Source organism: Sminthopsis crassicaudata, chromosome 1 (genome assembly GCF_048593235.1).
Source record: "Sminthopsis crassicaudata isolate SCR6 chromosome 1, ASM4859323v1, whole genome shotgun sequence".
Classification (NCBI taxonomy): Eukaryota; Metazoa; Chordata; class Mammalia; order Dasyuromorphia; family Dasyuridae; genus Sminthopsis; species Sminthopsis crassicaudata.
Window position 1 is genome coordinate 339,864,354 of NC_133617.1, and position 26,807 is coordinate 339,891,160.

The 26,807-nt window shown below is 32.3% G+C and overlaps 1 protein-coding gene and 1 long non-coding RNA gene across 2 annotated transcripts in view; both read right to left on the bottom strand.

The window, feature by feature from the left end:
• The window catches only part of UBE2QL1 (ubiquitin conjugating enzyme E2 QL1), a 57,592-nt gene that overhangs the window by 26,637 nt on the left and 4,148 nt on the right, over positions 1–26,807 (bottom strand). The gene's annotated exons all lie outside the window — the stretch shown is intronic.
• The window catches only part of LOC141549540 (uncharacterized), a 37,695-nt gene extending 10,888 nt beyond the window's left edge, over positions 1–26,807 (bottom strand). Inside the window, exon 1 of the long non-coding RNA XR_012484377.1 lies at positions 287–26,807. This is a non-coding gene — a long non-coding RNA (uncharacterized LOC141549540). The remainder of the gene's footprint in view (positions 1–286) is intronic.

Consider the following 26,807-nt stretch of genomic DNA (forward strand, 5'->3'; position numbering starts at 1 on the left):
TGGGAAATGAATGTAAACTGTTATTTTTACCTTCTGAATCCAATTCTTCCTGTGCAACAAAAAATTCGGTTCTACACACATATATTGTATCTAAATTATACTGTAATATATTTAACATATATAAGACTGCTTGCCATCTGGGGGAGGGGGTTGGGGGAGGAAGGGAAAAAATCTGAATAGAAGTAAGTGCAAGGGATAATGTTGTAAAAAATTACCCATGCATATGTACTGTCAAAAAATGTTATAATTATAAAATAAAAAAAAAATTAAAAAAAAAAAATTCAACCTGATCTGTGGTTAAGCATAATTCAGAGCTCTTATTAATGTGCTTATCTTTAATAAGCTAATAAAAAACTTTGGAGGACTGGGGTTCTGAAAACAGATTTTCAGTTAACTAACCCATGTTCTATAATGTTAGGGATCCAACTCAATATAGAGTAATATACTCAATAATATTTTCATGAAGAGCAAATTAATTAAATGAGTTTTTTTTTCTCCTATGTGTTCTCATATTAAACAAACTGAATTATACAAATTCAGTTTCCTGATTTCATTTCTGTTAAAATTTTTGTAGCATTATTTCTTAAGATATATGTGAGATATAAACTGTATATAAGATATGTAATATATAAGGATCATACTTCATCTAGGTCCTACAGTAGATACTGTGTGTGAATGGTTAAACAAATTAGACAAATAAAGACAGAGAAACGATGAATTCAGAGAAGCATAGGAAAATTTATATGAACTGATGCAAAGGAAAAACCCAAAACAGGAAAAATTGTAAATTATTCTTACAATCAGGTAAATGGGGGAAAAAAAAAAACACAAGAAAATGAAACAAAATCCCTATATAGGGATTCTCTAAGATCCTAAAGAAGAGAAAGAAAAATATACTCTCCTTTTTTGCTGGAGTAGGTGACATAAAGTATATATGTTTAGGCTTGGTTGGTGCATTTGTGAATTGTTTGTTTTTTTTTTTTCTTTGTTTTTTTATTCTGTCAGAAGGAATAGTTTGCTAAGTGGAAAGCACATTCAGGATTGAAGGTGAAAGAAAATTAAAGATTTAAATTGAAAATCAAAAATATTTTTTACTTTGTTTTATATTTAAAGAAATAAACTATGTGACTCTAAAAAATTAGAAATATTAATTTTTATTTCATAATAACATCTTCCTTTAAAACTTCCTTTGCATGGGTTTTTTTGACCATTCCATAACATCATTGATGATTTCCTGAGAAAACTGGCTTCATATAATATTTGTATTAGAAATCAAGCAATAGACTTAGTTTGAAAAAAAAAATATATATATATATATATAAATAAATGCTTTATATTGATATGTGTTTATTATTCAAATCAGAACATCAAGCAGTGGACAGAGTTAATGAGAAGGAATTGTTTCTTTCTGTCAGAGTAATAAAAAATAGTATGTCAATTTTTTTTTAGAAGTTGGAATCTTATTTTGTCTTATATTAGTGCAAAATCCCATTTTATATAAATTAAATTTCTTATTTAGGATTTATTTCCCAAAGGAGTTATGTTACCCATGGGTAACAAAAGCACAACTTTTATGAAAATATGCAAATTGTGATAGTATTTAGATTGTAATGGTTCAGGCATTATAATTTTGATTTCACACTATCATTCTTTATGAAATTTCCAAAAGTGATTCCCATACCACCTTTATTTCTTCTTCTTTTAAAAATTTTCTCAGAGACTATCTTGCAAAGTATTAACTATATTGTGACCTTGGACAAATGACTCAGTTTCCCTGGGTTCCTTCATCTTTAATAGAAGAGTTGGATTAGATGATCTCCAAAATTCTAAAATCCTAATTAGCTTTGATTAGATCTATATTCTTATGTAGGTGCACAGGTAAATGTATAAATGCCTTAGAGAAAAATGCCTAAAAATAATTATTTTGCCTCAGTAACAATGACATTTGCCTTCAGAGGAGATTTGGTTTAGTGGAAAGAATTCTAGTCTAGTAGTAGATCCCCATTTGACTGTTTATTGAGAGTGGATATGGACACTCATTTTTCTCCTTGTAAAAAGGAAATAATAATACTTTCATATATTTCCCTCAAGAATGTTGTGACGAAAGCACTTTATAATTTTTTATTACTATAGAAACATGATCAATTTTTGCTAACCTTCAGAAGGAAGAAGGGAAAGAAGATAGAAGTTATTTATTAAACACCCACTATGTGCTAAACACAATATTTACATATATTATGTCATTTAATCACAACAACCCTGAAAGGTAGGTATTATTATTTCCATTTTACAGCTGAAAAATTGAAGGAAAGATTAAGTGACTTGTTCAAGGTCACATTGCCAGTGACTGTCAGAGGTTATAGCCAAACCTAGAATTTTAGGATTCTTGGGATTTCTAATATTTTGATGCCAGATGCACATTCAGTCAATCTACCAATATTCCTAAACAGTATGAAAGAAAATAAATTGTAGTATTTACCATATATTTGCAGATATGAAATAAAGGCAATTAATTTCAATTGGTTAAATCACTGTTTATCAAATATTCCCTGTACTTCTCAAATATATATATATATATTCCTCATGATAGTTTCCCCACTGAAGTCATGCTAAGGAGAAATTTTTTTTTGACACAAAATATAAAAATCCAAAAAGAAACCAGCAAACAGGCCATATGGGTACCGTACACAAAACACAAAATAGGGAATCAGGAGGCCTGGTTTCTAATAACAATTCATCCACTGGTTAATTAAATGTGTTTTCCATTTGGCTTAACATCTGTGATTTTAAAATATTAGAGATTATTTTATCTAATCATTTCATTTTAGAGAGGAAGAAATGATGCCAAAAGAGGTGAGGTGATTTGTCTAGGTCATATGGCTACTTTATAGAAGAATTTTGTAGAAAACCCTGGAATATTATGATAATTTTATAATCAATATTACAGGGTTTCCAAGGATACATACATTTAGAGAAGCAGTCACTTTATTGAATGGAAACTAGTACTTAATTTATGAAGCCCAATTAAGAATTAAAAACTTACATAGAGAGATGGAAAGAACAGATTTTTTTTCTAGTAGTAAAACAGATTTGAAATAGGTAAAATAATTTTAAACAAAGGACATTAAAGAGTAACCTACAAAATCAAGACTAACCATCCATACAAAGCAAAGGAAAAGTTAAATGGTTTATATAAAGCTCTTTAAATTTCTCCCATCACAATAAGTTTTTCAACAAAATGAATATTGGATATCTATTATTGATAATTCAAAGAAAGTGAACTGATATATGATGCTCTTTCAATACCACTTTAATGCTAGCCATTACTGAATGTACTGCCTAGTGCTGTGCTGATAACCATCTATGGAAACATTTTAGGGGCATTCTAATAAAAACAACACAAAAACCAATTCTATTTTTAAGAAGAGCAAGTAATACTTAGAGAGGAATATGGTAAAACCGCAATTACTTAGAATGTCTAAGGGCTAGAATACTTTTGTTAGTTGATTATAATTGTTAAGTGAAATCAGAAAAAGGAGAAAATTATTTTTTTATTTCTTCTTGAAAATACTGTGAAATTATCCTCTTTCCTGCTGTTGTGAATGAGATTTACTCTTTTTCTTCTTGCTGATTCAGTACCTTGCAATGTCCTTGGGCTATAATTCCGAATATCAACTCTCATTATATACTCTAGGTATAAGAAATTGATCTGAATGCATAACGACTCAAAGAAATGCACTGAAAGTTGTGGGTTTGAAAATGTAAAATACTAAAATTCTTAATATAAGTCTGTTTTCTTATTTGACTCTGAAAAAAATGAGCCCAGAAAATTCCAATTAATTAATAACTTAGCCAAATTTAGCCAAATCATTCTTATTTTATGAAAATAGAATAATCAAAAACTGTGCAGGTCATTATAAGCTAATAAAAATGTTTCTTTGCATGTATATAATAGTATTAATTCTTATGTATTAGGGTTTATAAAGTGTTTTCCTAACAACTCTGTGAAGATGCATCATCATATAAATATTATGCCCATTTTACAGATGAGAAAATTAAACACAAGAGTAGTAATTTCATATCTAACGAGATTCAGAATCTGACTCTATTTGCAATAATCTATTTTCTATAAGCTGCTATCTCTTAATGATAGCTTTGGTAATGAAGATTCAATCCAAAATAATGATGATTATTTTGATGAACATTTTCATGTTAAGGCTATTAGAATAGAATTGTAAGCTAATGAATCTCAATTTGTAAACTTAGGATAATGACTTTTTGTTTATTTTGTATTATTTTATTTTGTATATTATGTCATAATAATAAGGAAGCAGTAGATACAGCTCTGGGTCTGAAGTAAATAAGACCTGAAATCAAATTCAGCACTAGATGTTTAATAGCTGAGAGACTTTGGACCAAAAGTAATCTCAGTTTTTTCAAGTATAATAATAGTACCTTTTTCCTAGGGAGATCAAATGAGATAACAGTAAAGTATTTAGCATAGTGCCTGGCATATAGTAATAACTTAATGAATGCTTGTTCCCTTCCCTTTTACCTGTAAAATAGCAGAAGCAAAAGTCTCAATAAATTGAAGTCAATACTGACTGCCACTTTGCTTAAAATTAAGATATATTTAAAAGAAGTTAATAGGCTTGTGTCTCTTAAATATACTACTCTTTACAAAAATTGTAAGTAACAGATGCCAACAATATATCAGAATGAAAACTTCTGGTTATTTAATGTGAATTCTAACATGAATTCTTTTCATTTCAATTAAAAAAAAATTAACTTGTAGAGGAGGAATTGGGAAAGGAACAACTACCTACCAGCTAAGTGAATTGCTATTACTTTTGCAATGCCATTTAGTTATCTAAAACACCATAGTGGGTGAACTTGGGAATAATGTTGTTTATAATTACTGATGTATTATATGTTTTACTAAAATAGAATAAAGGTATAAAGTTACAGGTTTTTCCTTCCCTGTAAATTTAGTAGGTATCAAGATGCTAGTCTACACTGAACTTTATTAAAATAGAGTTTGCAAGTAAAGCAGAATGAATTTTTTTTTCAGACTTCAGCACAAGTGTTCAAATATTCTTCTGTTTAAGAAATGGAATCCCAGTTGTCCTGGAACACTAAAGGAATGTGATGGCTGATTCAGCTTTCTCTGACAAAGCCCTTCAGAACCTTTTAAAAAATGAGCATGCAAGTACTAAATTTTGTCATATTAGAATTGATTGGAAGATAGTTCCCATTTCCTTTCCTACTTATGTAGGAAACATCTCCATATAATGGTCTTGGACATTTCAGAGGAGATGTGCACATTTCACACAAAATTGTAAAGCACCTCCATTTCTATGGATAACATTCTAAGTATGTGTCTAATTTACGGTTGCAGACATAGAGTTGGAACGTGGTGAAGAACTGAAAGCACAATTCTATTTTCACTGGAAAGGAAATGATAAGTGTTATAATTCCTCAGACCTTTTCAGAAGGCCTGATTCATAATTGTTCCTAAAGAGTTGTTTTCAAGGCACAAAAATCTTCGTGGTTAAATGGAATAGCAAGATTATGGAATACTTCCTTCCAACTTCCTAGGTGATCTAAAAAGCAAAGCCTGACTATAGACACTGGGGTCAATTTAAGGGCAGCTTGCTAACAGTAAAGCAGGCGGCAGACAGCAAGCTGACACTGTTTTGCTTGTGTACATGACAGCAAAGAAACATGATGGCCCAAAACCTCCTGCTAATTCGTTGGCAATGCCCTGGTTTAAAAAAAAAACAAACATTTTTTAAGATCATCTGTTCAGAGGGTTCATTCTTTCTCATTAAGGAACTGTTAACACTATGCTTGCATTCTTTGCTCAAAGTGTATTTGTCCTAAAATGACAGTGTTTAAAATAAAGATATGGAACCCAATCCTGGGATTTTCAAGAGAAGCTGGTTTCAAAAGATTAATTTCTTCAAAATGAATTTTAATAGGATAGCCTCAATTTCTTAGTTCTCCAATTTCTTAAAAAATAAATATTGTGACCTTATTTCCTAGAAAGCAGTAAAAAGTATTTTTTTAAGGGGAAGGGGAAGGAAGGAAATACAAATAGGGCCAATAATCACCATTATAATTGTCATTATTCTGCAAAAAAGAAAAAATTAAAAAAAGCAAAAAACCCAAAACATACAGCATACGTCAGTGTCCCAAAGACTTCATGTATCTTTGAAGCTTAAAATGGTATTAAAACTTTGGGAACATCCTTGATATATAAACTGATGACTTTGACAATATACTTTATAAATGTAATCAAAAGTTTCTAGGTGCTTTCAAAAATTCTTCACTAACATTCATCTCCAGTATTGTGACTATGTTCTCAAGGGCAATGCCTTTGAAAATATAAGTTATAGCAGGTCCTATCAAGACAGAAAGACTTGTAGTGATGAACTATGTGTCTATTACCTAAGGGACTAGCAAAATTTAAAGAGTGGCCAAAGGTGATGAAATTATTGACCATAGCAGATTATGTCTATGCTGTTATAAAGCAATTGTGATCTTCAAGAGGATAGTATTCACACTGAGAAAACTATAGGTCTTTTACTTAATGAAACATCTTATTTAAAATACATTATAACTTTAAAAGAAATTTTATTGTTTTAGTAATCCCCACAAATCAAGCCTTATTTATCTTGAAGACAACTCAATGTTATTTTATTTCTCTAAGCAAAATCTAAAATATTTCTTCCTACATCCTTCGGACAGAACCAATGTCTGTGCCCAATATTCTTTGAGTATGCAACATCTTGATTTTATTGTTATGTATTATGAAAATAACTAAATGAAATCAAATAGGAACAAAAACTAGTTTTGCTCTGAAATATTTATATAAATGTAGTGATAAGTACAATATTATCATTAATTTTTGCAAGGTAGGGCAACTTGATAATCCAACTCTTTGTTGGTTCTTTGACAACAATCTTTGAGACCTGTTTTCAAACTCATCGTAAGCCCAAGTGCAACTTTTTAATAAATATGAAATGTTGAAAGCTTATAGAATTATAGAATGCTAGAGACTGAAGGGTAGTTCTAAATGGAAGGGAGAAGAAAGAAGGAGGAGAAAGTATAAAAGGAGGAAGAAGAGAATGAGGAGAAGAAAAAGATAGTGGTGATGATGATGATATTTTTGTGGTGCTCATTCATTTTGACATTATAATATCTTAGCAAAAAAGGAAATGTGAACTACCAGAATGCACAGTGTGATCTGATAGCGGCATAAAAATGCTATTGGGAAATGAGTTTTTTACATTATTCACTTTACCTCTTTTACTACTTTACCTACTATTTTCTGTGGAATGAACAAAATGGAGAAGCTCCAATCTGCAAAAACTAGATCAAGTTTTGGATCTCTTTTTACTTTACAAGGTACATTTAACTGTTATTTAAGTAACTTCTATTTATCACTATTTAAATGTAGATGATCTACCGCAATGGTATTTACTGATCTGTGTAGCATATTAATTGAGCTTACTAATTCTAAGTAAACTGGAGACAGTTTTTATTGGCTTTCCCATCATGCTTTTGTTTATGAGCAGAAGCTATAATGATTGAAAGTTATTTCTGGACTGTTTGAAGTTCTTATTTTAAGTCCTTGCATGCAGTTACCTAGCAAAAATCTTACATTGTTGTTATGGATGTGGTTCAGGAACCACAGGAAAAAAAGTGGTATCTAGAGCCAGCAAATACTATGGAAATAGATAGGGATAGGATTAGTATGTAATTTAGGATTTAGATACAAGTAAAAGGGAAGTGATAGAGAAGTATCTAAAGAGAACTCACTTTCAATGATAGGGAAGGAATTGTAAGCAAAGGTTTCATTGAAGAGCTAGCTTTTGAAAGAAGAAAAAATTTTAACAGGTGGCAATAAATCTGGAACAACCACTTACAGTCCTGTTTGACTGGAACTCAAAGTATGGTAAGGGAGGAGGCTGAAAAGGTAGATTGGAGCCCATTTTTAGTAGGCTTTAAATACCAGGTTAAGAGCTTGGGTTTATGCTGTAAGCAGGTAGAAGACACTAAAGATATTTCATCCAAGGCATGATGTGATTAGACTTTTCTTTTACCATATTTACCATATCCTCTAGGGAGGATAAATTAAAGAGTGGTGAAACTGGAAGCAAGAGACTGGTTACTCTTTACACCCATGAGAAAGGTGAAGCATTAAACCAAGGGAGTCACAGTGGGAATAGAAAGGAGGAAATGAATAGGAGGCACATTGTTGGGGTAAAATAGGAAGCTGCAGTCACCAAAACCATTTGGTATTGGCTAAGAAATAGACCGGTAGATCAGTGGAACAGATTAGATACAAAGGACAAAAAAGGGTACATCTATAGCAATCTAATCTTTGACAAACCCAAAGATACCAACATTAGGGATAAAAATTCATTATTTGGAAAAAACTGTTGGGAAAACTGGAAATTAATATGGCAGAAATTAGATATGGATCCACACTTAACACCATATACCAAGATAAGATCAAAATGGGTCCATGATTTAGGCATAAAGAGGCAGATAATAAATAGATTAGAGGAACAGAGGATAGTCTACCTCTCAGACTTGTGGAGGAGGAAGGAATTTATGACCAGAGAAGAATTAGAGATCATTATTGATCACAAAATAGAAGATTTTGATTACATCAAACTAAAAAGTTTCTGTACAAATAATACTAATGCAAATAAGATTAGAAGGGAAGTAACAAATTGGGAAAATATTTTTAAAAGCAAAGGTTCTGACAAATGTCTCATTTCCAAAATATATAGAGAACTGACCCTGATTTATAAGAAACCGAACCATTCTCCAATTGATAAATGGTCAAAGGATATGAACAGACAATTCTCAGATGAAGAAATTGAAACTATTTCCACTCATATGAAAGAGTGTTCCAAATCACTACTGATCAGAGAAATACAAATTAAGACAACTCTGAGATACTACTACACACCTATCAGATTGGCTAAGATGACAGGAACAAATAATGATGAATGTTGGAGGGGATGTGGGAAAACTGGGACACTGATACTATTGTTGGTGGAGTTGTGAAAGAATCCAGCCATTCTGGAGAGCAATTTGGAACTATGCCCAAAAAGCTATCAAACTGTGCATACCCTTTGACCCAGCAGCGCTACTACTGGGCTTATACCCCAAAGAAATACTAAAGAGAGGAAAGAGACATATATGTGCCAAAATGTTTGTGGCAGCTCTTTTTGTTGTAGCTAGAAACTGGAAGATGAATGGATGTCCATCAGTTGGAGAATGGTTGGGTAAATGATGGTATATGAAGGTTATGGAATATTATTGCTCTGTAAGAAATGACCAGCAGGAGGAATACAAAGAGGCCTGGAGAGACTTACATCAACTGATGCTGAGTGAAATGAGCAGAACCAGAAGATCGCTGTACACTTCAACAACAATACTGTATGAGGATGTATTCTGATGGAAGTGGAAATCTTCAACATAAAGAAGAGCCAACTCACTTCCAGTTGATCAATGATGGACAGAGGTAGCTACACCCAGAGAAGAAACACTGGGAAGTGAATGTAAATTGTTAGCACTAATATCTGTCTGCCCAGGTTACATGTACCTTCGGAATCTAATGCTTATTGTGCAACAAGAAAATGGTATTTACACACATGTATTGTATCTAGGTTATATTGTAACACATGTAAAATGTATGGGATTGCCTGTCATCGGGGGGAGGGAATAGAGGGAGGGGGGGATAATTTGGAAAAATGAATACAAGGGATAATATTATTAAAAATATATATATATACATAATAAAAATTATTAAAATAAAAAAAATTAGGAAACTGCTTGGAAATGGGATAGATCATGACAGACGAGAATGATAGATGAAGAAGTCAAATATGACTTTAGGGTTTCCAGGCTAGGTGGCTGGCAAAATGGTGGTGCCATTAGAAGAGTCAAACTAGGGATATGTTGTAGAGGGAAAATAATGAATCCAGTTTTTTATTTGACCAAATATGAAATATTAGTTGGACAGATATTCAGCTATAGATATCTGACAGGCAAGTGGAGGTAAAGGACTAAAGACTGAGATTTGGTGGTATGACCAAGACATTCTTACAACTTCAGAGCTTGTTTTAGCCACATTTTATTATTACAAAAAAGGGCTGAAGCTTTTCTCCCCAGACTTAGCTATTTAACAACTGAGACAAGAATCCCCCTGGTGACAACTCTACCTCTTTCCTCCTCAAGTATGCTTAAATTTTATTTTCATCCTTTCTTTCTCTCACTTTTTCCAACTATCTTTGCTCTCTTTTTCTCCTCTCCCCTTTCCCCCGTTACATCATAGGCCACTAGAACCTATTTACATTTGCTTGGTCCCATTAAAGATATTAAAAACTAAAGAAGTTGCTTACTATTGTGTTGTTTAGTACATCCATTAACAAAATTTTTCATAGTAAGGCCAGAAAAGGCGAGTTGTTCATTTGGCGAAAATGAGAAATAACAGGGACCTCAAAGTGATGTACTATCACCTCCCATAGATATTATGGGGATTTTTAATCTGAAGTCCACTAATTAAAAAAAAATAAACTATTTCAGTGTAATAGGTTTCATTTGTGGTCCTAGGTATTTTATTTTATTCATTTAAAATATTATGCTGAAAAGGGGTTTATAGACTTCATCATTCTTACAAAAGGATCCATAAGAAACTGCCCTGGCAGCACTGTGGAGTGTTTATTACTTTATAAAGAAGAAAACCACAATGTTTCCACATCACCCCCCCAAAAAAAGATTCTTGGAGTTTGGAGGGTGAGAAAGTTAATGGTCTGTTTCTTATTCTTTTCATAATAATAATTCCTAATGAAACAAGTATTGTTAAAAAAAAAACAGTGCAAGATCCATTGGTGACATATGTGTAATGCTCAATAATGGAAGAACTGAAGTCATTCACAAATCATACATTTACATCTGGAGGCTCATTCTTCCTCTGGGTTTTCGAAGATTAGAAAAGAACAATTGAGGCATTGCCTTCCTCTTTGTATCCAGATAAAAAGAACATGATGTTATACCACTGAATCCAAGTATAGTGATGTGGAGAGTCTGCTTCCATTCTGACAGTGTCTGTTTCCTTGTCTCATAAATCTGTCCAACTTGTTTCTGTGTGTATAAATGTAGTTTCATTTCGTGTATAGGTTGGTATGAACTCCAATGAGAATTTTATCTTGATCTTGCACATATTCTTATAAAGTCTTATCTTAGTCACTCATGTTTGTGTTTGGGCAAACTTCCAAAGTCATAGAAATTGAATTGGTATTTTTATAGGCAAAAAGTAGATTGATTATACACACACACATGCATGTGCATATATGTGTACTTATATATGTATGTACATGTATATGTGTGTAAATTATTGTGTACATAACAAATATATGTGTATGTGTATGTTGTGTATGTAAATATTGTCCTCTACAAAGAATATAAGCTCTAGAGAGCTACAGGAGAAAAAATAGATCTCTAGCTCTTGAATCGAGTTATTGATGGCAAAGATCACTTAGAGACACAAAGAAAAAAATATTCCTTGATCTCAAGGAACATACATCTTAATGGGGAATACAACATGTAAATAACAATGTATATACATGATGTAAACAGGGTAGACAGAAGGTGATCTCAAAGGGAAACAAGAAAGACTTTGAGACCTTAAGTATTAGTCTAACAACATTTAAGAGAGCAGATAGATGTGAATTCTGGTCCAGTTCTCCCTCTTTCTGAACACAGAAAAGCAGGTAAGTTTCTGGCCCCAACCTTTTCCTTTTCCTTTTGGCAGGAAGTAAAATCCCCCTTGGCGAACTATAAGGAAAGCTAAAGATGCCTATTCTTTCTTCCTTGGAATCACATAACAACATCACAATATTGCATGAGGGTATAGCCCTTGCCACATCTAGATCTAAGATTCTTTTTTTTTTTTTTTCTGAGGTTGGGGTTAAGTGACTTTCCCAGGGTCACACAGCTAGGAAGTGTTAAGTGTCTGAGACCAGATTAGTTAGATTAAGTCTGGTCTTTCTATTGGTTTCACTGTGCAATGAGATGGCTACTTGAGTGGCTTTTGATTATAGATGAAGGATAAAATAATACCTTCAATGAGAATTTTTCCTAAAAAACGGACCAGGTTAATCCCTTGAAATGTCTTTGAAACCTTTGTGAAGTGTTTTCTATTTTGTTTTCTGATTTCACAGTAAGCAGTAGAATAAGAAGCTATACCCAAACTGACCAAAGTGTCTGCTCCTAAGCTATTCTATTTCCTATTGACTTGACTATGTGACATGAAGTCACTTGAGTGGCTTTTGATATTCATGTGAAAGGAGAAATAATGCAGACAATGGTAACTCTTCCTACAAACCAAACAGGTTCATCCCTTGAAATGGTGCTCCTGAATTCAAGGCTGGTGCTCTATCCACTGAGCCACCTAGCTGCCCCTAGATCTAAGATTCTAAAGGTATATAAACCTAAAGTCCAGAAGAACTGAGTTCAAATCCAGTCCAAAGTACTTACTATGTATCCATAGCAAGTCATTTAACTTTTATCACCCTAGATTTCCTCAAATATAAAATGAGATAATAATAGTGCCTACTTCCCTCTTGTTGTGAGGGATAAATGGTATAAAATTAATAAAATTCTAAGCATAATGCATGAAACATTAATTAAATATCTTAATAAATATTTGATATATTTTTCTTTCTTCAATAATTTCTCATTTATATTTGTGTCTTCAACACTTAACACAGTGTCTGTAATATAAAATACATTTTGATTGTTTCTTCTCTCCTTTTTCAGGAATGAGATAAAGTATAATTGGGACAAAATTCAAATTTCTGTTTCTGGTATGAATTCTTGTTTTATCTGGATCATTAAGAGATACTGTAAACAAAAGAAAGAGTCTTAGATGCTGGTTCATCTGATGTTCCATGGAAGACTGAGAGGTATGTACCTGCTCTCATCTTGAGGTTCTTGTCAATTTGGATATGATAGGATTGGACTCCCCAAAACCATACTTAGAGGATAAACTATCATTGTTTGACACTGGGCTTCAGGTTAGAGTCAATATCAAGAGACTTGATGATGCTGCCACAAAGTTGTGTCCTTTAAAGAGGTAATTCCCATAGCCTGAGATGAGTTATTGTTTGTTCTTTGTTCTTGAAGAAGAGGACCATGACATCAGGGATTTGTGTCATTATTTGTAAGTGAACTGAATTTAAGTAAGGCAGGGCTGTGAAAAGTTATCAACCTCCCTCTCTCCCCCAGACTCCTCTGGTCCCGTGGCAAGATATAGAGCAGGTCAATTAGAGATGACCCGGATGTAGTGTGAAGCACTGATTTTTGTGAGCTAAGACTTTTCTCAAGTCTCAGCTTATCTGAGGCAATGCCCACTCAGTGATTAAGGCTAGGTTAACAATGAGGCAAAGAATGACCTCTTTCACCTAGTCAAAAAAAAAATAAAATAAAATCCATCTGGGAGGGGAAGGGCCTACACTATCCCAGCCTGCCTTGGAGGACATAAGCTCATTGTAGGAATTACAATAATTTAGCAGAGATCTGATGAAGGGTTCAAAGTTAGGAAATAAGTAAATGTCCTAAAAGAAGGGAGAACTAACAACAATGGCCATTCACCCAAAAATATTTTCCTCCAAGGTATAATAATAGATGTTCTTGACCTTGCTTAAAGAGATATATGGGAAAGGGATCCAAAAATGAGACTGTTACCTATTGGCTACATATACATATTCTTTCACCAATTGAGTCTAAGGGATCATTCCTTAAAAGATAATATTAATGATTACAACTATCATGAAATATAATATAAATACATATTTATAATAAATAAATATATATAAATATTATGAATAAAATATTGGCTTGGCTGATAAGAGAAACAGAATCAACAATAATAGTATTGCTCTTGCTATTGAGGAGAACTTTTGGTATTACCACATTAACTCATTATGGGAATATTCCCCCCAAATCTGTGAAGTCTAAGGCCATTCTATGGCGAAGATAGAAACAGCCCTGAAGAAGAAGATGATTATCGTACTAGGAAAACTATGACTAGTGACTTGGACTCATTTGATTTTGGTCCACCATCAGTGGAATAAACAATTATGACAGAAGTAATAGGCAACTTACCAAAAGGAGGATTTGGTAGGGCTGTAAGAAATCTGTTGGAATGACCTGATTTTAAGAATTAACCAAATGGGACAGGGGAAAATATTTATCATTCATATCTGTGTCACTGCAGAGTCTTTCAGAAGGATGGGAAAGATACTTTCTTCCCTGGAGATGGTAATCTTTTTAAAAATCCAAACATTTATGATATCACTACTTCTGGTATACACATATACAGTTGGTGCCATCAGAGCATTCCTAACATAGGTAATAAAATTATTACTTGTGTTGTCTTTGTATAAGAAAGATGTTGCTGCAGCCAGCATCAAACATCTGACTTCCTTGGTCCTTTGTAATCCTATTAGTACCATGGATACTAGTGAAACTGATATTCTGGGTGATGATTGGAATTTTCTGAGGATTTAGACCTGAAATGATGCCCTGAAACCAATAGGTTTGTTCTATACCAAAAACAAAAAAACCCACCCATTTTATTTATTCATTGAACTATAATAGAGCAATGAAATGGAGGAGCTGTAAACTTGACCAAAGAATTTCTCAGATCCAAAGTGACAGAGCTTAAGTGTGATTGTGGAGGCAATACTAATTGAATTTGAGAAAGGCATCCCTGGCATATTGGCTTTTTAAATGGCCTAGATCAACTTTTTGGCATATGAAGTTTGCATCATCTTCTTTATTTTCTAGTTGTTCAAAAAAGTAACAATAAAAAGCTTTTTAATGGTTGTTTTATCTATGTAAAAAGATAGTTATGTCAGAGAATGGCAAATCTACATCAGGACAAGAGTTCTGATAAAATTTACTTTTAGAAAAATATTAAAGGAATAATTTTGAAAAATCAAGGCTAGATAAAAAAGAGACTTTTATTCACTAAAAAAGTGCTTGTGTTATCTATTTATATATTAATTTAATTGGCTGTAATATAGAACTAATATAAATGTTTATTACTGAATGAATAAAGTGTTATATTCCCTACAATTAATTTTTCAAAAGAGATATTTTAAATTTTCTTAAATAAAGATCATCTAGTAATATAAAATCTTCTTCCTAAAAGTCTTGGGTCAGACTACATCTATCTGGACTTGAATTGCTACTTAATTTTTATTTCTTGCTCATAACATTTCCACACCTTGTATCCTGTGGCATTAAAATTAGAGGGCAAACAAGAGAACACTGCATTTGCTTCTTCAATAATATGTGTTCTACAAAAAGAAAATAATAATAATGACAGCTCACATTTGAATAGTATTTCAACAAACACAAAGGGCTTTCCTCATAACCACCATGTAAAGAATGTAATCAAGTATTTTTTTTTACCCCAGATCACACACTAAATCTGAGTAAGGAATAAAATCCAGTTCTCCTGGTTGAGTTTAACACCCTTTCTTCCACATCTTACTAAATATTTTGTTTTCTATTGTACATGTTATAAAAATGCTAAACTAACATTCCTTATGTTTCCTTTTCCCTGACATAAAAGTCATAGAAGAAGAATTGCAATCAAGGCTCTAAGATTGGTAAGTAGTTTCCTAATGACTCTGCAGAGCAGTGTCTTTTAGAGTTAGAAGAATGAGTAAAGTAGGAGCAACTTGATAATCAAAGGTGTCTATGGTCATTAATCTTCCTTTCATTGCTTAGTATGAGTAATTTAAAGAAGGATGGAATAGAAGGTGGCCCTGGCACTGTATGCAGATTGTGATTGAACTTCCAGTACTAATCTGGTGGTCCTTTTAAAAATAAATCTGCTTAATCATTAATGATAGTTAAACTCATCTAACCACATCTTAAGAATCTTCACATGGGAGGAGATGGAATATATTCAAGTGTTCAGCAGTTGAAGCCCAGTTTATGCCAATAAAAGAAAAAGGAAGTTGGAAAGAAAGAAATCATTACCAAAATATATGCAATATATTTGATGAGAGGCAGAATCATATGATGACTGATTGTGGAGTCAGTCAATATGTTAACTAGCATTTTAAAAGTGTTTTTGACATATCAAGTACTGTGCTAACATCAGAAGACCAGAGTTCAATCCTAGCTTTTAAGACATTATTACTGAACGACCATGGTGCTCCTAGGATAAATATTCTCTTCAACTATAAATTACAAAGAAGTTGCCAATATGCATCAAAATGAGGGAATTCTCTATGAGTTCCTCTCTCCCTCCCTTTGCTTTCCCTGCCAGAATTCCTACAAATGACAATGTAATTTTGAAAATATAAAAAACTTTTACAACACAATAGTGATGATATACTGGAAAGCAAAATAATATTTCTAGTATATTCTAGAATTTGGAGTTAGAGAAACTTTAAAATTCATCTAGTCTTTTTGTATCATGGTCCCTTTTGATGGTCTGAAGAAAACTCTGAACCTTGTCTCACAATAATGTTTTTAAATACATAAAATAAAATACATAGGGCTTTAAAAGCCCAATTATATTGAAATTTAATTATCAAAATTTTTTTTAAAACTTCACAGATACCAGGCTAAGAATCTTTACTTTAATCCTTCTTCTTTTAGGAGACAGCTAGATGGCATAGTGGATAAAATGCTGAGCCTGAAGTTAGAAAGCTCCAAGTTCAAATCCAGACTCACATACTGGCCAACTGTGTGATTCTGAGCAAATTACTTAACTTGCCTGCATTATGACCAAATGCTGATAATGACAGCAGCTGTCCTAAAAATTTGTGAGGAGGAAACAAGATATTTATAAAGGGTTTAGCTCGTAGTAGGAATATTATATAATTAATCTCACTTTATAAAGCAGGAAAGTGAGGCCTGCTGAGGTTGTCACTTGTTAAGTAGGTAGTAAATAGTTGCTCAGAACTATGTTGCTCAGAAATAGAATGGTTTGAAAACATCTCAAACAAAAATGTATGCTCTTTAATAACAAGAGTCTAAATTAAAGTAGATGGCAAACCCAAATGGAAAAATAATAAGCACAACACTGATTCTAACAACATTTACCTGGCTCATAAACTAATTTTACCATTTTTTTTCTTTTTCACTCCAGCTGAAGGAATAAGGAACTTTTCTACCTTGGGGATATAAAAGGCAGGCTGAAAAACTAGCTGAATGAAGAATACTTGGGGAGTTTCATAGTCAGGATCATAAATTGTGATATTTTAATATGCTTGAACAATAGTGTGATCACTGAGCACTTTATAGCCAGGTTCAAACACACTGGAAAACTATTAACTACAACTATTTAGAATTCCTTGGGACCTTGTTTTTGCACTTAGCAAAGAAAGAATCAGAACCAAAGAATCATAGAAGCTTGTATTTGGAAGGTATTTTGGCAGTCCCTTAATCTAACCCCTCACTCAATACAATCCTTCACTGATGATCCTCTACCTCTGCTTGAATTCTAGTTAACAGGGGGCTCATTACTTTACAAGGCAGTCTAATTGGTGACTACATGGCTCTAATTGTTGGAAAGCTCTTTCTTATAATAAACATGTTTAATAGAAAATTTAAGAGTGCCAGTAGAAAAGGATGGTCATTTTAAATGCATTTACTTTTAAAGGCAAGAGGGTGTTTTATTAAAATTCTATGCTATTCTAACAAGAGGTTGTTAATCTGGAAACTGTAAACTTTTTTTTTTTCTTTTCAATATTTTGATAACTGTATGTCAATGTAATAGCTTTCCTTTCTAATCCTAGAAATTTTGTTTTGCATTCAAAAACATATTTATGAGACTGGGGTCCACACCAATGATCTTATATGTTACATTTCTAGGCCAGTTCTATCCTCTGATCTCATTGGGGAAAAATAGGTTACATTTCTAGGCCAGTCCTTAAGAAGATCCTCTGATCTTATTGGGGAAAAAATATTGATGTTTATAAATTGGAACTGAAATGTATGACTAAGTAAAGCAAAGTAGGACCTCCCAAGTGGAAGAGATGGATTAAAAAAAAAATTACTGCTATTCCATTATTTTTTGTGATGAGTTTGTAGATGTTTTTGAAAAAAGACAATGTTAATATGGTAAAAATTAATATAATCCAAATGCCTAATTTTCTTTGGGATTTAAATTATTGTGAGACATAATGATAATAAAATTCTGTCAGAGGAAGACTCTACTATTCTTGAATTTCATTATAACAGATTAATTTTTAAGTCAATTAATATCTGTATAGCTCATCCAAGGATATATGCCATGTGGGATCCAAGCAGTCATGTAATTTTATTTTTCTTTTTTATCTAATGCTAACTTAAGTGTATGCATTTTATCCATCTGATAAGAAATTCACTTTGAAAATAATGTCCCAGTAATTATAATTATGTGCAATAATTTTAATAATTGTGCACAATATGAAATATTTAAATTTTAACACTTATATTAGGAATATTTAAAATAGGTTTTTTCTATTATATATTTTGTAATTAATATAACTCTTTATTCTGACCTATAATCTTTAACAGATTGAAAGTATGAGTATATCTTGCTTTCAGAAAATGCTTCTCCCTATACTTTTAAATTCAATTTTCAAGTGATTTTGTGCATTTTGATGGATCTGTGATCATAAGGATATTGATATTCCTTCCCATGATATAGGTTATAAATTTGTTAATTTGTTCATAAAATTTTGGTCTTTTAAAAATATGTTCAGAAAAGAAATTCTTATGAAATAAATCATCTTGTGCAGTGAATGAGTAGATTCAATTTCCTGAAATCAGAAAAAGAGATGCCCCACTCCTCTCAAGTGTCCTTATTCAAAGGAACATAGAAACATGTTCCTAATTGATTGACCAGTACAGAGCTAATTTTCAGATAAGACATATGGTTGCTTGAGGTCTATAACTTCTTGCATTAATCTTCAGATCTGACTGAGTTTCTGGTCAGCATAATCTAATCCTCAGTTATAAGTCTTTACACAGCAAGAGAGGGAGTTCAGCTTTCCAGCCAAATAGGGGTAGGTCCAAACAATGCAATAAAATTTCTCACAAGAGAGAATTGGACTGGATCTATTATTGAATAGAAAGGGAACTAAGTCAAATGCAGAATCACAAGACGGAGTTAGTGTGGTTCATTCAATTCCCACAATGCCTTCAGAATTCAAGTAAGATTTAATGTCAATGACTTGTCCACATAATTGGGAAAAAACAAGTTTAGAAATTATTTATTATGGCAACATTTTCATAAGTAGATTCTGCTTGTCAGTTGGATACCTATTAAAACTATGTTTTAAATGCTGATATTATGGAGGGTTTTCAACTAGAGTATTTCATTTTTCATCATCATGAATGCTAATATATGAAATCTATTAAAGATTAAAGGTAAAAATAAAGAGTTATAAAAATCATTAAATATATAATAGAAAACATATTTTAAATATTTCATCATGGATCACCAACTCTATCTAAGACTAATTTTTTCTGCTTTATCAATGAGTATAACTATTTATAACCCTTGCCTGCTTCTGACAGAGTCCCCTACAATTTATTACAATTTTTTGCCTTCTTCATCATTCCTCTGATACAGATTCTACATATTGTTTCCTTCATCTTATATCCTGGAACCCATCACTCAATGTTCCCATTTTCTCTGGATGATATCAAAAAAAGGGCAAGGTGTTCTCTATGGAAAAACTAAGTTTGGAAATATGTTAAGCAGGTAAAAGGTTTATAACAGAGCTAAAGTGTGTATGGGCAAAATCTCTGTGGTATCCTCAGGCATTATACCTAGAGGAGCAGCATAGGCAGGACCAATTTAGAAGATTGAAGCAGTTACCAAACTATTTAAAAAAAAAAACAATTTGCAAGTTGCCAATCCACTAAATGTATCTGGGTGGGAGTGGAAAAATTTGGTCCAAAAATATAGACTATGTGGAAATGTTTCTGTCATGTTGTGTTCTTTTGGAAAGGTCTAATTTTCCATATTTTCGCGATTGAAAAAAAAGCAATGAAATCACTCTGAAAAATGGATTCTGTAGAGTTTTCTTTCATAAACTTAATTTTAGAGACAATTCCAAACTATACTTTGTGAATTTTTCACAGAAATATTTTAATCATACTAACTTCTCCTCATCACCTACTAAGTATTCAATCCAAGTTGCCTCTTTCTATTGATAGATAGTGTTTCCTTAAGACATTGTACACCAATTATATTTAGTGAAATGAATCAAATATAAAAACCAAAACCAAATATGAAGTATTTAGCATTTACCCACTTTGGAGGGCTCTCTTCACCAATGTTTCTTTCCATGTATCAAAGGAAGTTTTGAATGAACCTTCATTATTTATTGCCTTCCCCCAAAGTTCACATTCTTTCTCACCACTAGGAAGTTGCCCAGAGACCAAGGATGTGACTTTGTCTTGTATTTTTCCACAACAGTGCTTAAAGGTTGTTGGGTAAGGCGAAGGTACTGAGGAAGAAAAGAATGGAGATGTTGGAGATGTTGGGAAGGATGGGTGTTCAGGATGGAAGTGTGAGGAAAAGGTTAATTGGGAAGTAGTGAAAAAAATTCCTTGGTAAATTCAATTACCTTCCCTCTCCTCTATCTTTTCTTGCCTTTAATCTATTTGTTTCCCTTTGCCTCCTTCTGTAGACTACAAATTGTACATACAAAGGGAATTTATAGAGGGCAACCCTGTAGCCCTGCAGATTGCTCATGGTATCAACAAATATTTAACAGCAGAAATCTATCAGAGATGTGACTAGAGCTCAAGAATGGTTCTTAGGTCACCACATCTTTCACTATTAATGTCTGTCATCATTCTTATATGGCAACCCAATCAAGAGATATTCCTGCAATACTCCTGTTATTTCTAAAGTTGAGAAAACAGAATCGATAGAGAAAAGTTGAGAAGTATATCAGGTTTAAATATAACTTAGACTACTCACCATCAATTTATAATTCACATTGGTATTTTCTGTTAGCATAATACTTTCAAAATGCATTAGTATTTTCTTTTTTAAAAATAAATATTGTTATTAGAAAAAATATTGCCTTGACAACTAAAGTAGAAATTTATAAACTTGAATGACAAAAAGTATAAATCTAAATTTTTCATTTATGTTTTTAGTTTCTTCTAAAGGAAATTAAATATCAGTTTAAAGTAACTTTTATTATTATTAACTATTTGTCAGAGAAAGCAACCACGAGAGATTTATCAATGCCAGAATATTCAATTGGTAACTATTTTTAGGATACAAAGTCCTGTTTGCAATTTTATGTCTGCCCTACTTGATATAAGAACAAGTAGCTATTTTTCTCCCAAACACTCAAGCTTATAGATATCACAACCTGCAGAGTCATCAGTTAGCTGGTAATTAACTTTGTCCCTTACACTGAGGTAGAGAACAAAATGACACATGGTGACTCATAAAAAGCACTACCAAAAATCAACATCAGGTCTGATCCAGAAATATATTTTTAAAAAATCAATTTCTTCACCTGTCCCTCAAAATGTTTATAATTTGCTATTAAATTGTCTCCTACTAAATTCAGAACAAACTAATTTATCAGGATGACATTGTGTTAATATAAAATGTCTTTATTCATATTAATATCAACCATGTCATAAATGTTATATAATTTCTATAGCTGAGATACTGATTTGCTTAAAAAGAAAAAAAAAAGTTGGGGACTTAAAAATTAAAGAATAAATTACAATTGGTTAGCATCCTATGATTTGTAGAAATCCTAATGTCTACACATTCCTCTTTCTGATTAGATTATATATAATTTGCAAAGCCATAAATAAAATATTTCAATGTCTTCTTTGGAGACAATAGTCAGTACTCTGAAAAAATAAATGAATAAATGAATAAATGATATTTTTGCTGACTTTTCATTCAAAGACACATTTTACCTAGTAAAAATTACTTAACACATTATATTGATCTTAATCATGCATATCATTAAGTAAAACTCAACAATGGATACTAGACCTGTCAATGTCTCTGGCAGCATTTCAGTTTCCTTTATTCAAAAACCACAGACTTGGAATAACTGACTTGGAATCACTAACACATTTTAATTTCAAAGAACAAAATCTGCAAAATTTTAAAGTATCTTTCCCTTTTCAGTTTTCTTGCTTAATGATTGACACTGTGTTTGTTCTATGTGCACAAAATTGATTAGAAGGGTCATGATTGAGAGAGGGCTGAAGCAATCCAAAAAAAAATCAATCTGGCTTTTTTCCATTAGTAAACTGATGCTATACTTCATTTTATGACGAAACTATCAAAAATCAGTAATAATTATTGATGATCTTTTATGTCATTTGTTGAGCATTTCTCAATTAGATGTCAAGTTCTAATAGTCAAATTTTAATTCAGTTTTGTTTCCATTTGGTCCTGGGACTGGCTAGGGCATGATTATGATCAGCTCCTTGCCAGTTGGAATGCCTGATCATCAGATTATCTTATGATCTCAATTAATTATCTGAATTGAATGGTCATATAAATGAGTTAGTATTATAAAGTAGGAGGAATGTCATAGAGTGATTCAAATTAATTTGTATGTCAGTTAAAATAATCATATTGACAGAATTTACTTACTTGTTTTATCTTAAAGCCTCCATCCCAGGGCAATCAAATCTGCTTCAATTGGAAGGAACAAACATATTGTGCTGCATGCACAAGCTCTTAAAACATCAATACCAATTTATATATGTTTTAAAATTATGTACCTGAAAGTCTTTAAAAATGTAATTTTGTGAACATAGATTAATCAATATTCATTAAATATTGAATGTTCGTGATGTGCTAGATATTATTCTGAGTTCCATAATATATATTGATTTTGAGGGGGCAGTATGATGTAATGGAAAGAACAATGGTTTTTGAAAAGTTAAAAGTTGTAATGAAAGCTTTGCCATTTTAAAAACATGTATCCTGAATAAGTTACTCATAACCTACCTGAGTCTCACCTTTCTCCTATGTAAAATAATAAATAATAATACTTGCCCTACCTACTCTTCATGGTTGTTGTAAGGAAATCCCTTTTATGGAAATACCTTGGAAACATGTGTTCTTAGTAAAAATCAAAATATTATACAAAGTGAAAGGATTTCTTATGAGTTCTTACAGTAATTGAGATAGTAATGGACTAATGAATAGAAATCTAGCCTTAAAATCAGAAAGTCTGGGTTCAAGGGTTTTCTTTTTCCTGATTTTCTGAAACAGTAGGTGCTTAATAAATACTCATTGATGATATCAGGTTCTCATTTCTGACATAAGCTGTTATGGGATCCTAGGCAAGTCACTTAGGTCTCTGGGCAATTAAGACCACAGTTAAAGTGCCAACCTTCATTTGTAGAGAGGGTTTTGTCATCTGATCTTTCCTTATATCAATGGAATCATGGATCCATTATCAATTCTTGTCCCTATCCATTAATTTTTATTCTTCTGATTCCCAAGTGCTGAAGAAATTACCTAAAAAGAAGAGTTAGTTTACAGGGAAAAATATGATGAAAATTAACAAGGTATGGACATTGACATTCTTAAATCATGTTAAATTACTGAATAATACATAAGTTATATTAGCAGTAAACAATATTAAACAATAAATGGAAATATATTTTCAAAGGCCACATTTAAAAACTAAATAAACAAAAACCTCTATAAGAAGCAACAGTAGCCTTGTCATGTGACAAGTTTAAAATTTCTAACTTGAAAACCAAAAATTTTAAAACCAAATCTATTTAAGAAATAGAAATATTTTTCATGACAATGTTAATATTATCACAAAAATATTATAACATAAAGATAAATATAAAGCATTCTTCAGAGATGGCCAGATATAAAAGCATAATATTTCCAAAGTTCTTAAGAACCAGAAAATTATGTTATCTAGTTATTAAAAACAGATGTTGAATTATTTAATTTTCATAGTCTAAGCTTAACAAATTCTTTTTTTAAAAAGAAATGTTGGTTTTTAATAATCCTTTATTTTAATAATTATTGTAATAATACTATGCACCTTTCTGTGCATACTCAAGAGGGCCTTTGGATATTCTACTGCGTATCCTTTACAATCCATGGAATCAAGTCAGTAACAACAGCCACATTAAGTGAATGGACTCAAAAAACAGTGAATTCAGAAAAATAGGATGTAACATTGAAGTAATGCTTTTGTAATCTGTCCCATTATCAAAAATCTTTCAAGATATAGAACTCTAGATGATAATTGTCATTTATTTCTTCACACTTTTAGCCCCATATATGAATTTTAATGTTTTATGTGTAACTTGAAAATTTTATTTTCTACTCAATTTGTAATATTCTCAGGGATCTAGAGACCAACAAAATTAAAGTGGAGAAATATGAAAAAACAGTAAAATTGGGATTAAAAACTATGTTATAAGTTTTTAGCTATATCTAGTCATTTTATTCTGCTAAAAGTGAGACTAAATAATATAAGCATGCTTACTGAACTATACTTGGATACAGGGCATTAGGTCCAATTAAGTAGATAGTAATCTCTCATTTACTATCATGGTGTAATTAAAGAAAACACCTTTAATTATTTCCATCAATGACGTCATACTATGTCTTTTTCTTTCTTTCTTATAAAATACAGCTTTATTCTCTCACTCTCACTCCTCACTCTATCATATGTGCTAATATATACCTGGTTATTTTACAATTTTATTAGTACAAATAGAACTAATACTAGCACTTAACAGGAATATTTGAAAGTATTGCTTCAAACAGGAAAAATAATTTTCATTTATAAGAAATAAAGTCATCCCTATCTCCCACTCCTTGGAAATCATTACTATGACTAATGAAAAGAAGTGTCAAATTTTTTCCAGAGAGGTCTGATGAAAGGTTAGGATACAAGTAAAGCAGGTATTTCTCTTGTGTTCTCTTCCACATGAGAATCTCACTTAAAAAAAAATCTTACTTCCCTCTCAAAATCCTTTCTATGAAACCATCTACCTCCTTATTCCCTTTTATAATTTCACTCTAGAATTAATGATTTGCACTGGTATTATTTCCTAGATCAGTTAATCATGTGCTCAGAGAGAACTGAGTCCTTGGTTTTTCAAGGAATATGAGAAAAACAAATCTTAGAAGAGATGGAATGCAATACATAAAATGTGTAGCTACATTAAAAACAACATATCTATTATGAATTAAGGAGTGTTTTTTTAAGACAAGATGTTGTTTGTCTAGAATTTCAGGTACTTTCTACAATCTGATCCTCTAGAAGATAGAAAGAGAAAGCCAACAGTAGCAGAGCCAAACAATATGGTAAGGTTTGGGGGCACCTGAAAAATTACCCGACTGGGGCCTAAAAAACATTCATTCCATTTGAATAAAAAATAAATTTAAAAATTTGTTAAATAATTAATGTATACTCAGTCAAATGTTCAGCTAACAAACATCAATACATCACTGTACTCTATGAAGGGAAAATGATTTTGCACTCAAGAAGCCAATATGAAGGTGAAGGTTAAGAGGGTTGCAGAATACTTCTCAAAAGATATATTCATAGAATTGCCAATCACTGCCCTAGTTTTTTCTTTTAGGTAATTCACCTACCAGGATTCCATAGGTAAAATGATGCCATTCAAACTGTATGTCCCAGTTTTAGGTGGGTTTTAAAACCTTTCATTAAATACAAAAGATTTTTAACCTTCTTAGGATATGGAAAGAACAAAACAGGAATAAAGAGAGGAAAGAGAGATGTAGAAATATGCTTTCAGGTGATGACCTATTGGAAGCAAAGATTCCAAAATCAGTGGGAAAAGAGAATGAAAAAGCAGAGGGGGAAGGAAGCTATTTCTTTATTTCAATTAATTAAACAGCTTTATGGGTTTTCTCACATCAAAAAGACTTCCACCACTAACTTCCTAATGATATTTCCGGTTAGCAAAATGTTCATCTTTGGGAGGCACCAGAATTGGCTGAGAATGAGTGAGGGGAAAAACACCCCATATTGATCAGTATTTACTATGGATTTTATCCCCAAATCTGTAACTGACTCCATCTGAAATGTTTTATAGAAGGAACAGATTTCCTGGAAACTGCTCAATTATAGTTTCAATCATTACAATAAAATTTTGAGAAAGGCAGAGAAAAAGATAAAGACAGAGACAGAGACAAAAACAGAGACAGAGAAGATGGAGAGAAACAGAAAGATACAGAAACTGAGAAACGTACGATCAGAGCCATAGATATCAAAAGAAAGATAGACACAGAGAATGACGGACCATGTACAATAAATAGAATTCAGTACGTGTATGCCCCCCCCCCCCGCAAGGTTACGAAAAGAAATGGGGGGGGGGCGTGTTGGATTGTCTACAGCCTCCTCTGGTAGCAAGTTTTAAAAGAAGGGGGTAATTTGGTGGAAGCTGATGCAACTCAAGTTTGGAAATGGGAGGGGAGGTAGATGAAGTTCTAGGAGGTCGTCTCCTAATTGAAGCTGAATGAAGTATCCCCAGCAAAACTGAGATACCGAATTTTGCCTCGGTTGCCCGCACCTGGCGGGTCAGAAGCAGGGAAATAACTGAAGATGATAGAAAAGGCTTCTGGCTCTTCTTCCCTTCTCTCCTCCCCAGCCAGTATCAAGTGTTTCCAAGTGTAATTCCCTCAGCCTCCTCCTTCTTTCCCTGCCCCCTGCCTATGTAGGGTCCCTTTACTGTCCCACTGATAGCTTCGC